Source organism: Aethalodelphis obliquidens, unplaced genomic scaffold (genome assembly GCF_003676395.1).
Source record: "Aethalodelphis obliquidens isolate GAN/ISIS:26980383/991018 unplaced genomic scaffold, ASM367639v1 scaffold20, whole genome shotgun sequence".
In the NCBI taxonomy this organism is placed as follows: Eukaryota; Metazoa; Chordata; class Mammalia; order Artiodactyla; family Delphinidae; genus Aethalodelphis; species Aethalodelphis obliquidens.
In genome coordinates, this window is record NW_020837964.1 from 20,704,698 (window position 1) to 20,722,956 (window position 18,259).

Below are 18,259 nucleotides of genomic sequence, written 5' to 3' on the forward strand. Positions count from 1 at the left end.
AAACAGGAAATATTTCTGCCAATTAAACTATGACACAGTGATTCCTTATCACTGTTTTTAAAAACTCACTGAAAGAGCTCTTTGAGACTTACTTAGACAAAGATTTTGTCATATGTTAGTCTTGTGCATTTATTTTAAAAAGTAAAATAAATTGGTCAAGGTCTTAATAAAGCTTCTTCATATTCAGAGTGAAAAATCTTCAGGGTCACTTTTGAATTCAGAGTTATTGATAGCTGGTCTTTCCCATATCAAGACCACTGGTGATATAGCATTTCTTGAAAGAGGGAACCATTATTGTAATGGGGATTTCCCCCTAAACTACGGATCCTCATTCTGCGACTTTTAATACATATGAACAGGCAATGGCAATTACATCAAGACTCCTGCCTGCCAGACTGACAGCATTCTGATTTCAGAGAAGTTAACATGTGAAAGAAAAAAAAAAGTAAGTCAAAGGTGTCTGAGAATTGCTGAAGAACAGTAAAAATATGGTGTAGAATGTACCTGGGATTCATCAACTGGTCTGGGCTTATTTTAATCACTCTGGACCTAGATGGTTGTACAGTGATGATCCAGGAGCCATATTTTCAACTCCAGGATCAGTATTTCACTTTTTGAAGTTAGAAAAGGTCCATCATGACTGTTTTATTGTTCCTGTTAAAATTCCATTCTGGACCCCAAACTCTACAGCATCACTTAATGCTGATCAAATTATACCTTGGTGACATGCCCAGTGCCACATGACTCTTCCAAGAAAATGGGAACATTCATTTGGCAATAACAGTAACTACCAGAGTCCACATGATACAAAGGGAAACTTTTTTTCCCCTCTGATTTTATATTTTAACTCATCAATTTTCCCTTTCTATCTCACTTCAAAAATTGCTGCACAAATCTCTGGCGGAACTACATGTGTTAGAAAGGCGTTTTCCTTACTTTCAGCTCCTACCATCTGTACTTCCCATTATGCACCTGACATAACCAGGTAACTGATATGACCTGCAGAAAGGGGCCTCTGGGAAGAGCCTGGGCATAACATGGCAGCCCCTAAAACTACAGCAATATTTCCCGGTGTCTCCCTGGTGAATTATCATGGTTTCTAACTAGCAAGATAACTATATTCATTATAGCTTGCTCATCTATTCTTCTATATATTCAGCAAAACTTTATGGACCAGACTGTATATAGTTACCTGGGATATAGTGACATAAAGAAATATCCCTGCCTTCCACGAGTTCAGAATCTAGCAATAGAACATATAAGATAATCAAAGAAGTCAAAGCAGTGCTTTAAGTGCTAACATCAAGGTAAGTACAGGATATTACGAGAGTGGTGAAGGGGGCTGGGCCACTCAGATGATAATAAGAGGGGGAAGGGGATCAGTCCTAAGAGGGGAAATGTAACATGAAATAAACGTGTGCACATTCAAAAACAGAACAGGGAGATCCCATGTATGCCTCACCCAGTTCCCCCTATGGTGGCATCTCACATAACCACTGCGCATTATCAAAGCCAGGAAATCAGTATCAGCACAACACAACTACCAACATAGAAAAGGGAACCTTCTTACACTGTTGGTGGCAATGTAAATTGGTTCAACCACTATGGAGAACAGTACGGAGGCTCCTTAAAAAACTAAAACTAGAGCTACCATACGACCCAGCAATCCCACCCCTGGGCATATAGCCGGAGAAAACCATCATCCGAAAGGATACGTGCGCCCCAGTGTACATTGCAGCACTACTTACAGTAGCCAAGACATGGAAGCAACCTAAATGTCCATTGACAGAAGATGTGGTACATATATACAATGGAATATTACAAAGCCATAAAAAGAATGAAATCATGCCATTTGCGGCAACATGGATGGCCCCAGAGATTATCATACTAAGTGAAGTAAATCAGAGAAACACAAATATCATATGATATCACTCATAAATGAAACATAATTTAAAAAATGAAACAAATGAACTTACTAATAACAAAACAGAAACAGACTTACAAATATCAAAACCAAACTTACGGTGACCAAAGGGGAAACGTGGTGGGGAGGGATAAATCAGGAGCTTGGGATGCACAATCACACACTACTACCTTTAAGGTATATAAACAACTACTGTAGAGCATGGGACCTACTCACACATTTGTGTGAAATGGGCACACAAAACAGCACCTCCCTGGAACGAGGTAAGGCTTTGGGCCTTACCTGGGAATTAGTAGGTGCTCAATGAATGTGGAGTGTGGTTCCACTGAACACTAACATTCTGCTGTGACTTTCACATTCTATATCCTAATGATTGTCCCAATGTTTACTGTTTTCTTTTAAGCTATGGAGTGCCTGAGAGTTTGCAAAATGCTTACACATACATATTTCTTGTTTGTTCTTCTCAATCGTCTTGTGAGACTCCTAAGGATGACTTGCCTGAAGTTACACAAGTAGTAAGTGGCCAGGGCCAGATCTAATCTCCTGTCTAATGATTTCAAATTCCATGTTCTTCCTGCCGCACCCAGCCATCTCCCAGGTGCCAAAGGGGTTGTCAAGATTCTGAGGAAGAGAGATGAAATACCTCTGGATAATCTGGGGGCAAAGGAAGGAAAGCTTTCAAGTTCATAACACAGTCCACCCTGGAGTGTGAGTTCATCCCTTCAGGGGAGCACCCAGGACCATATGACAGGCTACTGAGTTCTGTTTTGGTTTATGGGTTTCCTGTGGCATAGAGAGGATATTTTTATCCTTTCTCCTGTTCTCTGACAAGTCGTCTGTTTGGTTGCCCATTAACTGAGGATATATGGTGTGTTTCTCTTTTCTGCTGTAAGCCAGAGTGTTAGAGTGAAAAGGTACCTAGAAAATAGATCTCTTTTTACTTTCTGTTGAGAACCTGTTGTTTCTGGGGTAATTAGTAAACAGCCTGGCAAACGTTATTGGGCAGAGGACAAACAGGGAATACACATAATTATTTCTCCTAGTTAGAGACCAGAAGCTACGTCTGTCCCTTTGGGAAGGGAATATAAAACATCTCTGGTAAACATACCTTGTCAGGTAGCTGTTCTCCACCAGAGAAGAGTGTCCACAGCTCCTGATACAGAAACACTGAGAAACACAGCCAGTCCACCATCATTATTAGCCTCCACCTGGCCCTGTCTTCACACATAAAAGTGTGTTCTCTGCCTTGCAGAGTCTGTTACAGCTGGAGCCTAGTATGAGTGTGCTCTCGTGTGAGGGGTCAGTGTGGGGTGTGGACTGGAGTGGGATCCTGAATCCTCGACTGCTAATGAGACCCTGGACAAGCTCTCCTAATCCCTCAGGCTCTGTTGCATTCTCATCTATATAATGTGGTCCCAATACATATATTATATAACTATATTAAAGTGTTAACGTGAGGATCAAATAAGACAAGGTATGTTAAATGCCTAAAACAATAATTTGGCAAATAGTAGGTGCTCAATAAATATCAACCTCAACTCTTTCCTCCTGTGATGTTTCTATTCATTCCCTACAGGCAAGCAGTTAAAAATATATCTATCACATCTTCACGAGCTGATGCAATCTCAGCTGATTACCTACTTAACCCATTTTTGCACGTCTCATGGCCCCAGCCCGGTTGGCGAGGAGGTAAAAACTGTCTCTGCCTGCTGACAGCTGGGCTGGTGTCTTGGGAGGGCACTTGGAGACTCTGTCTGGTTACTATGTCTGAAGCATTTGCCCGCCCCCCCCCATCACAGGGTGAATGGGAGCAATTCTCCAGCTAATTTGCCAGTTACATGGAAGAGTGCTTCCCAAATAACAAGGCTGTCGAGATTAAACTGGTAATTACCACATGCAGATTTCCCATTTCCCAAAGTGTTGTTTGTATCCAACACTGACTGAGGGGCTGGGATTTTGAGTGGCCTTTGAGTCAGATTTCAATTGTGGCAGATGTGGATAAACATCGGGACTGGAGAGAAGTTATTAGTGATGACATGGTACTCAGCCATGGGGTGTGGGAAATGTCAGGCAGGACTGCAGACCTCAGGATGAAGATCCTTTCTTCCCATGGCTAAAGCCCATCACCCTTCCACACCCGGCAAAGACACCTTCCCGGCAAAGCCTGTTTTGAGTTCCTTTCTTCAGCTCAAGCTAGATTAACTGCTCCGGCTCTGTACACTGATGGCATCCACGGGGCTCTCCACCTCCTGTGACAATTCTCGATGAAAGCATGAGTTGTCTGCCTCCACCAACTGGAAATTAACTTGAGATCAAGAATCGTGATCCTTGGGCTTCTCCTGGTGCCTGTCACATAGCAGGTGTGGTTCACCGATGGCTGGGAAGGAGGCAAGAGACAGGAAGGAAGGAAGAGGCCTCTGACAAAGCCCCACAGTTTCACTCCTAAGAGCAGGTCGTTTTTGCTCTGCTCTGTGACACACAACTCTACTACCAGCCTGCTCCCGCCTGTCTCTGTGCCCCACAATTGCCTCTCCATAACTCCCTACGAGGAAGGCTGCCTGACTCCTCCAGAGGGAGGGTAGATCAGGAACCTTTCCTTCTAAGAGTCTTCTCCTGGGTTCCTTCCCATGTTTATTGGTTAAAATTAGATTTGGCTGCATGCAAGAGGGAACATCAACAGTGGCTTAACCCAAGAAAGAGCCTTATTTCTCTCCCAAGTGAAAGACGTATGGAGACTGGAGAGTCCAAAATATCATGGTGGCTCCTTCCTTTGGGTCCACAGAGACCGAGGATCCTATCTCTCTGCCTATCACATCTTCAAGGTCACTTGGTACTGACGCTGCAGCCGGCAAGGACAAGTTTCAGGCTGGGAGGAGGAGGAAAGGCGAGACAGCCAATTGGAGGCATTGCCCAGCTGAGTTGGCTCCTTAAATGCAGATCATTCTACATCACATCTTCATATACCTTTTTGGCCAGAATGTAAGCACATGGCAGTGCCTGACTAAAAGAGAGGTTGGAAAACAAACAGCCACCTTTTTATCCAAGAAGGAAATTATTCCCCCACTGCCAGAAATTGGGGTTTTAATATCAAGCAGTTTAGAGACACTGTACCTTCAAATGGGCAACTGGCAGCCACAGCATCCAGGATAAAAATGAACGAAAAACAATGCAAGTGAAGGGAGCTGTACTTCCCTCCTCTATACAGATTCAAGCCCCTAAATGCCATTTCTCCTGACAGGCACAATTTAGATGTCTATCTCAGGGAGAGAGAAAAAGATGGGGAAAGATGATGCTTCCTTCTCAGTCTCATGGAAACAGCCCAAAGAAATCAACCAGCGGGAAAGAAGCAAGTATGTATTAACTTCCTACCTGCCGCAGACACCAGCACACATTTTATCTTATTTAATTCTCAAAACAGCCCCAGATTACCTCCATTCCGCATATAGAGAATGGAGTTCAGAGACGTTAAGTGACTTGCTCACGGTTGCAGAGGTAGTAAGGGATGAAGCTGAAATTCAAAGTAAATCCCCGTGCAGCTAGCTCCTGCACCTTGTTTAACAGTAACTCTTGACACAAAAGTAAAAGGAGGAGGAAGAAGCATGACAACATCTCCGATTCAGAGAACAAAATGCCCTTGAATTCCGGTTTCACATCGGTATAGAATATTAAATGTTCGTATTTCCTTTCATGTACGAGCATTTGTCTGATAGACAACATTTTCTGCATACATGAATTTTGAAAATATTTTACATCTCAACCAAGAGCCTCTATATTAGTGGTGGAGAGGAGAGAAGAGAGCTGAATGTAAAACTTCCAAGTCTGAACATGAACGGCCTGCTGGCCATTGACTTCTCGAGGATCTGTCCTCTGCTGAAGCAAAGCTAATGCTTATTGCTGTGAGAGTTGGGCGATACTGGGCTTCTAGGATACACAGGCAATTAGGAGAGACAGCACTGGAGCTGCAAAAGGGTAGCTGTCAGTGCAATCCCTTAGGGGTCAAAGGGAACTTAGAGGTCACTGTGGCCAGCCTCCCACACATGCCAGAATGCTTCCTAATATCTTCATGAGCAATCACCAGCCCCTGAAAGAAGTCATTAAGACGGGAGGCTCGCTGTTTTCCAAGGTCAGGCATTTCAATGACGAACAACCCCTTTAAAATAAAGCCTATGAATGGATACAGAAACAAGATCCATATAAATGCTGTCTACAAGAGACCTATTTCAGACCTAGGGACACATACAGACTGAACGTTAAGGGATGGAAAAAGTTACTCCATGCAAATGGAAATCAGAAGAAAGCTGGAGTAGCAATACTCATATCAGATGAAATAGAGTTTAAAATAAACACTGTTACAAGAGATAAGGAGGGACATTACATAATGATAAAATGATCAATCCAAGAAGAAGATATAACAATTATAAATGTTTATGCACCCAACTTATGAGCACCTCAATACATAGGGAAAATGCTAACAACCATGAAAGGAGAAATTGACAGTAACACAATAATACTAGGGGACTTTAACACCCCACTTACACCAATGGTCAGATCATCCAAACAGAAAATAAATAAGGAAACACAAACTTTAAATGACATAATAGAGCAGATAGATTTAATTGATATTTATGCAACACTCCACCCAGAAGTGGCAGACTTTCTTCTCAAGTGCACACAGAACATTCTCCAGGATAGATCACATCTCGGGTCACAAAACAAGCCTCGGAAAATTTAAGAAAATTGAAATCATATCAACCACCTTTTCTGACCACAACATTATAGGACTGGAAATCAGTAACAAGAAAAAAAAACTGTAAAAACCACAAATACATAGAGGGTAAACAGTATGCTACTAAATAACCAAGAGATCACTGGAAGAATCAAAGAAGAAATAAAAAAAATACGTAGAAACAAATGACAACAAAAGCACGACGACCCAAAACCTATGGGACGCAGCAAAAGCAGTTCTGAAAGGGAAGTTTATAGCAATTCAATCTCACCTTAATAAACAAGAAAAATCTCAAACAATCTAACACTACACCTAAAGCAACTACAGAAAGAAGAACAAAGAAAACCCAAAGTCAGTAGAAGAAAAGAAGTCATAAAGATCAGAGCAGAAATACATGAAATAGAAATGAAGAAAACAATAGCAAAGATCAATAAAACTAAAAGCTGGTTCTTTGAGAAGATAAACAAAATTGATAAACCCTTAGCCAGACTCATCAAGAAAAAAAGGGAGAGGATGTAAATCAATAAACTTAGAAATGAAAAGGAGAAATCACAACTGACACTGCAGAAATACAAAGGATTATAAGAGACTGCTACAAACAACCATATGCCAATAAAATGGACAACCACAAAGAAATGGACAAATTCTGGGAAAGGTACAATTTTCCAAGACTGAACCAGGAAGAATTAGAAAATATAAACACACCTATTACAAGTAATGAAATTGAAACCGTAATTAAAATCTTCCAACAAAAAAAAGTCCAGGACAAGATGGTTTCACAGGCAAATTCTATCAAATATTTAGAGAAGAGCTAACACCTATCCTTTTCAAACTCTTCCAAAAAATTGCAGAGGAAGGAACACTCCCAAACTCATTCTATGAGGCCACTATCACCCTGATACCAAAACCAGACAAAGATGTCACAGAAAAAGAAAACTACAGGCCAATAACACTCATGAACATAGACACAAAAATCCTCAACAAAATACTAGCAAACAGAATCCAACAACACATTAAAAGGATCATACACCATGACCAAGTGGGATTTATCCCAGGGATGCAAGGATTCTTCAATATATGCAAAACAATCAATGTGATACACCACATTAACAAATTAAGGAGTAAAAACCATATGATCATCTCAATAGATGCAGAAACAGCTTTGGACAAAACTCAACACCCATTTATGAAAAAAACTGTCCAGAAAATGGCCACAGAGGGAACCTACCTTAACATAATAAAGGCCATATATGACAAACCCACAGCAAGCGTCATACTCAATGGTGAAAAAAGTGAAAGCATCTCCGCTAAGATAAGGAACAAGACAAGGATGTCCACTCTTGCCACTATTATTCAACATAGTTTTGGAAGTCCTAGCCATGGCAATCAGCAAAGAAAAAGAAATAAAAGGAATACAAATTGGAAAAGAAGAAGTAAAACTGTCACTGTTTGCAGATGACTTGATACTATACATAGAAAATCCTAAAGATGCCACCAGAAAACTACCAGAACTAATCAATGAATATGGTAAGGTTGCAGGATACAAATTGATGCACAGATATCTCTGGCATTCCTATACACCAACAACGAAAAATCAGAAAGAGAAATTAAGGAGACACTCCCATTTACCACTGAAACAAAAAGAATAAAATACCTAGGAATAAACCTACCTAATGAGACAAAAGACCTGTATGCAGAAAACTATAAGACACTGACGAAAGTAATTAAAGATGATACAAAGAGACGGAGAAATATACCATGTTCTTGGATGGGAAGAATTAATATTGTAAAAATGACTATACTACCCAAAGCAATCTACAGATTCAATGCAATCCCTATCAAACTACCAATGGCATTCTTCACAGAATTAGAAAAAAAATTTAAATTCATAAAATACCCTGGATAGCCAAAGCAATCTTTTTTTTTTTAGCATCTTTATTGGAGTCTAATTGCTTTACAATGGTGTGATAGTTTCTGCTGTATAACAAAGTGAATCAACTATATGTATACATACATCCCCATATCCCCTCCCTATCCCACTCCTCTAGGTGGTCACAAAGCACCAAGCTGATCTCCCTGTGCTATGTAGTGGCTTCCCACTAGCTATCTATTTCACATTTGGTAGTATATATATGTCAATGCTATTCTTTCACTTCGTCCCAGCTTACCCTTCCACCTCCCCATGTCCTCAGTCCATTCTCTACGTCTGCATCTTTATTCCTGTCCTGCCCTTAGGTTCATCAGAAACTTTTTTTTTTTTTAGATTCCATATATATGTGTTAGCATACGGTATTTGTTTTTCTCTTTCTGAATTACTTCACTCTGTATGACAGACATCCACCTAACTACAAATAACTCAGTTTCATTTCTCTTTATGGCTGCGTAGTATTCCATTGTATGTATGTACGACATCTTCTTTATCCATTCATCTGTCGATGGACACTTATGTTGCTTCCATGTCCTGGCTATTGTAAATAGTGCTGCAATGAACATTGTGGTACATGTCTCTTTTTGAATTATGGTTTTCTTGGGGTATATTCCCAGTAGTGGGATTGCTGGGTCATGTGGTAGTTCTATTTTTAGTTTTTTAAGGAATCTCCATACTCTTTTCTATACTGGCTCCAATGTAAATCAATTTGAATTCCCACCAACAGTGCAAGAGGGTTCCCTTTTCTCCACACCCTTTCCAGCATTTACTGTTTGTAGATTTTCTGATGATGGCCATTCTGACTGGTGTGAGGTGATACCTCATTGTAGTTTTTTCTGTTTGTTTTTTTTTTGCGGTACGTTGGCCTCTCACTGTTGTGGCCTCTCCCATTGCGGAGCACAGGCTCCTGACGTGCAGGCTCAGCAGCCATGGCTCACGGGCCCAGCTGCTGCACGGCATGTGGGATCCTCCCAGACCAGGGCATGAACCCACATCCCCTGCCTCAGCAGGTGGACCCTCAACCACTGCGCCACTAGGGAAGCCCCCTCATTGTAGTTTTGATATTCATTTCTCTAATGATTAGTGATGTTGAGCATCCTTTCATGTGTTTGCTGGCAATCTGTATATCTTCTTTGGAGAAATGTCTATTTAGGTCTTCTGCCCATTTTTGGATTGGGTTGTTTGTTTTTTTTGATATTGAGCTGCATGAGCTGCTTGTATATTTTGGAGATTAATCCTTTGTCAGTTACTTCATTCGCAAATATTTTCTCCCATTCTGAGGGTTGTCTTTTCATCTTGTTTGTGGTTCCCTTTGCTGTGCAAAGGCTTTTAAGTTTCATTAGGTCCCATTTGTTTATTTATGTTCTTATTTCCATTTCTGTAGGAGGTGGGTCAAAAAGGATCCTGCTGTGATTTATGTCATAGAGTGTTCTGCCTATGTTTTCCTCTAAGAGTTTTATAGTGTCTGGTCTTACATTTAGGTCTTTAATCCATTTGGAGTTTATTTTTGTGTATGGTGTTAGGTAGTGTTCTAATTTCACTCTTTTACACGTAGCTGTCCAGTTTTCCCAGAACTACTTGTTGAAGAGGCTGTCTTTTCTCCATTGCATATTCTTGCCTCCTTTGTCAAAGATAAGCTGACCATATGTGCGTAGGTTTATCTCTGGGCTGTTTATCCTGTTCCACTGATCTATATTTCTATTTTTGTGCCAGTACCATACTGTGGTAGCTTGACAGGGATTGCACTGAATTTGTTGATTGCTTTGGGTAGTATAGTCATTTTCACAGTGTTGATTCTTCCAATCCAAGAACATGGTATATCTCTCCATCTCTTTGTATTGTCTATAATTACTTTCATCAGTGTCTTATAGTTTTCTGCACAGGTCTTTTGTCTCCTTAGGTAGCTTTATTCCTAGGTATTTTACTCTTTTTGTTTCAATGGCAAATGGCAGTGTTTCCTTAATTTCTCTTTCAGATTTTTCATCATTAGTGTATAGGAGTGCAAGAGATTTCTGTGAATTAACTTTGTATCCTGCTACTTTTCCAAATTTATTGATTAGCTCTAGTAGTTTTCTGGTAGCACCTTTTGGATTCTCTATGTATAGTGCCATGTCATCTGCAAACAGTGACAGTTTTACTTCTTCTTTTCCCATTTGGATTCCTTTTATTTCTTTTTCTTCTCTGATTGCTATGGCTAAAAATTCCAAAACTATGTTGAATAATAGCGATGAGAGTGGACAACCTTTTTTTTTCATGATCTAAGAGGGAATGGTTTCAGTTTTTCACCATTGAGAATGAAGTTGGCTGTGGGTTTGTCATATATGACCTTTATTATGTTGAGGTAGGTTCCCTCTATGCCTACTTACTGGAGAGTTTTTATCATAAATGGGTGATGAATTTTGTTGAAAGCTGACTCTGCATCAATTGAATTTATCATATCATTTTTATCTGTCAATTTGTTAATACGGTATATCACGTTGATAGGTTTGTGTATATTGAAGAATCCTTGCATTCCTGGGATAAACCCTACTTGATCATGGTGTATGATACTTTTAATGTGTTGTTGGATTCTGTTTGCTAGTATTTTGTTGAGGATTTTTGCATCTATGTTCATCATTGACATTGGCCTGTAGTTTTCTTTTTTTTGACATCTTTGTCTGGTTTTGGTATTAGGGTGATGGTGGCCTCGTAGAATGAATTTGGGAGTGTTCCTTCCTCTGTTATATTTTGGAAGATTTTGAGAAGGGTATTTGTTAGCTCTTCTCTAAATGTTTGATAAAATTCACTTGTGAAGCCATCTGGTCCTGGGCTTTTGTTTCTTGGAAGATTTTTAATCAGTTTCAATTTCAGTGCTTGTGATTGGTATGTTCATATTTTCTATTTCTTCCTGGTTCAGTGTTGGAAGGTGTGCTTTTCTAAGAATTTGTCCATTTCCTGTGGTTGTCCATTTTGTCATATAGTTGCTTGTAGTAATCTCTCATGATCCTCTGTATCTCTGCAGTGTCAGTTGTTACATCTCTTTTTTCATTTCTAATTCTGTTGATTTGAGTCTTCTCCCTTTTTTTCTTAGTCTGGCAAATGGTTTATCAAATTGTTTATCTTCTCAAAGAACCAGCTTTTAGTTTTATTGATCTTTGCTATTGTGCCCTTCATTTCTTTTTCATTTATTTCTGATCTGATCTTTATGATTTCTTTCCTTCTGCTAACTTTGGGGTTTTTTTGTTCTTCTTTCTCTAGTTGCTTTAGATGTAGGGTTAGATTGTTTATTTGAGATTTTTCTTGTTTACTGAGGTAGGATTTTATTGCTATAAACTTCCCTCTTAGAACTGCTTTTGCTGCATCCCATAGGTTTTGGGTCATTGTGTTTTCATTGTCATTTGTTTCTAGGTATTTTTTGAGTTCCTCTTTGATTTCCTCAGTGATCTCTTGGTTATTTAGTAGGACACTGTTTAGCCTCCATGTGTTTGTATTTTTTACAGTGTTTTTCCTGTAACTGATATCTAGTCTCATAGTGTTGTGGTCAGAAAAGATACTTGATATGATTTCAATTTTCATAAATTTACCAAGGCTTGATTTGTGACCCAAGATATAATCTATCCCGGAGAATGTTCCATGAGCACTTGAGAAAAAAGTGTATTCTGTTGTTTTTGGATGGAATGTCCTATAAATATCAATTAAGTCTATCTTGTCTAATATATCATTTAAGGCTGTGTTTCCTTATTTATTTTCACTTAGGATGATCTGTCCATTGGTGAAAGTGGCATGTTAAAGTCCCTTACTATTATTGTGTTACTGCTGATTTCCCTTTTTATGGCTGTTAGCATTTGCCTTATGTATTGAGGTGTTCCTATATTGGGTGCATAAATATTTACAATTGTTATATCTTCTTCTTGGATCGATCCCTTGATCATTCTGTAGTGTCCTTTGTCTCTTGTAATAGTCTTTATTTTAAAGTCTATTTTGTCTGATAAGAGAATTGCTACTCCAGCTTTCTTTTGATTTCCATTTGCATGGAATATCTTTCTCCATCCCCTCACTTTCAGTCTGTATGTGTCCCTAGATCTGAAGTGGATCTCTTGTAGACAGCATATATACAGGTCTTGTTTTTGTGTCCATTCAGCCAGTCTACATCTTTTGATTGGAGCACTTAATCCATTTCCATTTAAGGTAATTATTGATATGCATGTTCCTATCACCATTTTCTTAATTGTTTTGGGTTTGTTTTTGTAGGTCTTTCCTTCTCTTGTGTTTCCTGCCTAGAGAAATTCCTTTAGCATTTTTTATAAAGCTGGTTTGGTGGTGCTGAATTCTCATAACTTTTGCTTGTCTGTAAAGGTTTTAATTTCTCCATCAAATGTGAATGAGAGCCTTGCTGGGTAGAGTAGTCTTGGTTGTAGGTTTTTCCCTTTCAACACTAAATATGTCTTGCCACTACCTTCTGGCTTGCAGAATTTCTGCTGAAAGACCAAATGTTAACCTTATGGGGATTCCCTTGTATGTTATTTGTTGCTTTTCCCTTACTGATTTTAATATTTTTTCTTTGTATTTAATTTTTGACAGTTTGATTAATATGTGTCCTGGCGTGTTTCTCTTTGGGTTTATCTTGTGTGGGACTCTCTGCGCTTCCTGGACTTGATTGACTATTTCCTTTCCCATGTTAGGGAAGTTTTCAACTATAATCTCTTTAAATATTTTCTGAGACCCTTTCTTTTTCTCTTCTTCTTCCAGGACCCCTATAATTCGAATGTTGGTGCATTTAATGTTGTCCCAGAGGTCTCTGAGATTGTCCCTCAATTCTTTTCATTCTTTTTTCTTTATTCTGTTCTGTGGTAGTTATTTCCACTATTTCATCTTCTAGGTAACTTATCCATTCTCCTGCCTCAGTTATTCTGCTATTGATTCCTTCTAGAGAATTTTTAATTTCATTTATTATGTTGTTCATCATTGTTTGTTTGCTGTTTAGTTCTTCTATGTCCTTGTTAAATGTTTCTTGTATTTTCTCCAATCTATTTCCAAGATTTTGGATCATTACTCTACTATCATTACTCTGAATTCTTTTTGAGGTAGACTGCCTATTTCCTCTTCATTTGTTTGGTCTGCTGGGTTTTTACCTTGCTCCTTCAGCTGCTGCATATTTCTCTGTCTTCTCATTTTGTTTAACTTACTGTGTTTGGGGTCTCTTTTTCGCAGGCTGTACGTTCATAGTTCTCATTGTTTTTGGTGTCTGCCCCCAGTGGGTAAGGTTGGTTCTCTGGCTTGTGTAGGCTTCCTGGTGGAGGGGACTGGTTCCTGCGTTCTGGTGGTGGGGCTGGATCTTGTCTGTCTGGTGGGAAGGCCCACGTCCGGTGCTGTGTTTTGGGGTGTCTGTGACCTTAGTATGATTTTAAGCAACGTCTCTGCTAACGGGTGGGGTTGTGTTCCTGTCTTGCTAGTTGATTGGCATGGGGCATTCAGCACTGGAGCTTGCTGGCCGTTGGATGGAGCTGGGTCTTAGCGTTGAGATGGAGCTCTCTGGGAGAGCTCTGGACGATTGATATTACATGGGGCCAGGGGGTTCCCTAGTGGTCCAATGTCCTGAACTTGGCTCTCCCACCTCAGAGGCTCCAGCCTGATAGCCTGCCTGAGCATCAAGACCCTTTCAGCCACAGAGCAGGTAGGAGACAGCTAAATATGCATGTATTTCAATGGCTTCTTAAGCGATGGAGAAGATGTGATGCATGAAGGACACCAACTCAAGTCTCACAGCTTAGTTCTGTGATCTTGGACCCGGCAGTTAACTTCTCTGTGCCTCAGATTTCATTTCGTGCAGCACCTCCTCACCCCAGAGGCCCAGTCAGGTGTAAGGGAAGGGCTGTCGCTCACAGGCTGTGCGGGGATGAAGCCTGGGAAGCTGGCATAGGACCGCCACAGCAATTTGAGAAAGAAAAATGGAGTTGGAGGAATCAGGCTCCCTGACTTCAAACTATACCACTAAAGCTACAGTAATCAAGACAGTATGGTACTGGCACAAAAACAGAAATATAGATCAATGGTACAGAACAGAATGCCCAGAGATAAACCCACACACATATGGTCACCTAATTTACAACAAAGGAGGCAAGAACATACAATGAAGAAAGACAGCCTCTTAAATAAGTGGTGCTGGAAAAATTGGACAGGTACATGTAAAAGAATGAAATTAGAATACTACCTAATACCATACACAAAAATAAAGTCCAAATGGATTAAAGAGCTAAATGTAAGACCAGACTCTATAAAACTCTTAGAGGAAAACATAGGAAAAACACTCTTTGACATAAACCACAGCAAGATCTTTGTTGACCCACCTCCTAGAGTAATGGAAATAAAACTAAAAATAAACAAATGGGACTTAATTAAACTTAAAAGCTTTTGCACAGCAAATGAAACCATAAACAAGACAGAAAGACAACCCTCAGAGTGGGAGAAAATATTTGCAAATGAAAGAACAGACAACGGATTAATCTCCAAAATATACAAACAGCTCATGCAGCTCAATATCAAAAAAATAAACAAACCAATTAAAAAATGGGTGGAACACCTAAATAGACATTTCCCCAAGAAAGACATACAGATGGCCAAGAGGCACATGAAAAGATGCTCAACATCACTAATTATTAGAGAAATGTAAATCAAACCTACAATGAGGTATCACGTCATGCCGGTCAGAATGGCCATCATCAAAAAATCTAGAAACAATAAATGCTGGAAAGGGTGTGGTGAAACGCGAACCTTCATGCACTGTTGGTGGGAATGTAAATTAATACAACCACTATGGAAAACAGTAAGGAGGTTCCTTAAAAAACTAAAACGAGAACTACCATATGACCCAACAATCCCACTACTGGGCATATACCCTGAGAAAACCATAATTCAAACAGAGACATGCACCACACTGTTCACTGCAGCACTATTTACAATAGCCAGGACATGGAAACAACCTAAATGTCCATCGACAGATGAATGGATAAAGAAGATGTGGCACATATATAGAATGGAATATTAGCTGGTTGGTGGGAAGCAGCTGCATAGCACAGGGAGATCATATTGATGCTTTGTGATGACCTAGAGGGGTGGGATAGGGAGAATGGGAGGGAGGCTCAAGAGGGAGGGGTTATGGGGACATAGGTATGCATATGGCTGATTCACTGTGGTACAGAAACTAACACAGTATTGTGAAGCAGTTATACTCCAATAAAGATCTATTAAAAAAAATAAACTTTGCAAAAAAAATAAAGACAACGATATGGGGAAGAAAAATAAATAAATAAAATAAAATACAGCCCAAATCCACACTCCTGAGGATAACAGCAAAGAAGTACTGAGGGTCTCCCACATACCGTGCTTTCATATAAATTATCTTCAATAGTCCTAACATTGTGCCTATAAGCCTGTGAGGGAGGTAGAGATTATCATTTTAATTTGTAACTGAGCTGAGAGTCTGGGAGTGCAGGACTCTACAGAAACCAGACAGCTGAGATGAGCCAGGCCACCTGGCTTCGAAGTGGATGTTCTTTCCTCGCATGGTCACTGCATCCTTGATCTTGATCCTTGTTCTTAACCTTTGATCCATACTTCACTGGCTCTGGCCGGCTGGATGTTAACGGTACCATCATCTCTTCCACATGGTACCCAATTTGCAGACCATTCATGATTTATTCGACCTTTGCAGAATACCAGTCAACGTTTTCAATGGTTTTCCTGACCATGGCTCCCCAAACTGAGCAGACTCTGCTGGTTGTGGTCGGAATGGGATGAGTTTGCACTCTTTGCATTTGAAGACCCACATGTCCTTTCTGCTGAGCCTGTTCTCCAGTTGATTTCAACCACAAATGCTCTGGAGCAGCTGGGTCACTCCAGTTAACCCATCACAACTGTGGGCTCAATTGACAAATCCAAGTTAAATGCCCAAACCCTGTTTGCCTAGAACTCAGTCTCATGGAATTGATGCTCAACACTCAGGCCTTTACCTGCACTCCCATCACTGTGAACCATCCTTCAAAACTGTCGCCACCTTGTCTTTAAGACATTTCCTTTCTAGGAGGCAACAGGACATACAAAGAGGGCACCAGTGTCGAGGTCCAGTTATTTATGCTGCATAACAAACCACCATCCACACTTAGTAGCTTGAAACAACAATAATCATTTATTTTGTTCCTGAATATGCCATTTGGGCAGGCCACAGGAGAAACCAGTGCCTCCAGTGGGGCACATTTCAACAAGGGATCGGAGAATCCACTTTCAGGACAGCTCGCTCACATGGCTGGCAAGTTGGTGCTGTTAGCTGAGAGCCCTGCTGGGACTGCAGGTCAGGGGCAGGGGTGCTGGTTTCTTGCAACCTGTGTCTCTCCACAAGCTTCGCTGGCTTAGTCACAGCATGGTAGCTGGTTTCCACGAGACAGTGTCCCAAAGGAACCAGACAGAAGCTGCAGGGTCTTTCCTAACCAAGCCTGGGAAGTTGTGTAGCATCACTTCCACCATACTCCATGGACTGACAGGTCACTAAGCTTGACCCAGATTCAAGGGGGTTGGGGGGGATAGGCCCCCATCTATCAATACGAAGTGTGTCAAAAAACTTGTGGCCTACAGACCAACCTAGGAAGGTGGTCAGCTCTAATATGTACTTTTGTATGATATTGAGCAAGTTACTTTACTACCCTAAACCTTCCTTTCCCCTTTCTTTGGTGAAAAAGAGTAGAATATGTGAAGAGGTACAACCATACCCTTCTCAGACATGCGAGTTGGCTTCTTCCTCTCCACTCAGTTTCATGTTATTATTCAATTCATGTTATCTGAATAAATCAGTTCATCTGAAAGGATGAGTTCATCCTCTCCAGTGTCTCCCAAATTTTTAATAAAACTTTCAGGCAAGTCAGAGCACTGGAGCACACCATTGGAGGCCTCTCTTTAGACTGGCCAAGCCACACTCTTCCGAGGCGGTTACTCAGCCCATGGAACTAGGCAAATCTTAGCCAGCCTCTGGGAGTTTGTGTAGTCTTCTTAATTATCCTCTTCCAGATGTGCCATACCCCAGGAAGGAGTGATGAATGACGGGACAGGCAAACGAACAATGGAACCAACATAGACAAGCACATCCAACACTAGTTTCATGCTGATGCATTCAAATCAATTCAAGATGCAGGTTAATAATTCATTTTCTGATTAGTCAAATTAGGTGAGCTTAGCTAGGAAGATTTGTTTTCGAGAAAAAGCTTTGAAAATCCTGAAAAAAATTATTTGAAAATCCTTAACAAAGGGTACTTATTTTTTCTTTTGCGGTACGCGGGCCTCTCACCGTTGTGGCCTCTCCCGTTGCAGAGCACAGGCTCTGGACGTGCAGGCTCAGCGGCCATGGCTCACGGGCCCAGCCGCTCCATGGCATGTGGGATCTTCCCGGACCGGGGCACGAACCCGTGTCCCCTGCATCGGCAGGCGGACTCTCAACCACTGCGCCACCAGGGAAGCCCCAAAGGGTATTTTTTTAAAACAAAAAATTATATTGGAACTTTCTGGGGCAGCACAATTTGGTCCCAAGTTAACTTCGTAACACCTAGCCTTACCCCAGTGGAAGCGATTACTATGGAGAACTCTCTCGGTAAAATATCTGCAAAAAATCCACTTTCCTTTGTCTGTTGATATCTTGACATCATATCATTTGATTCTT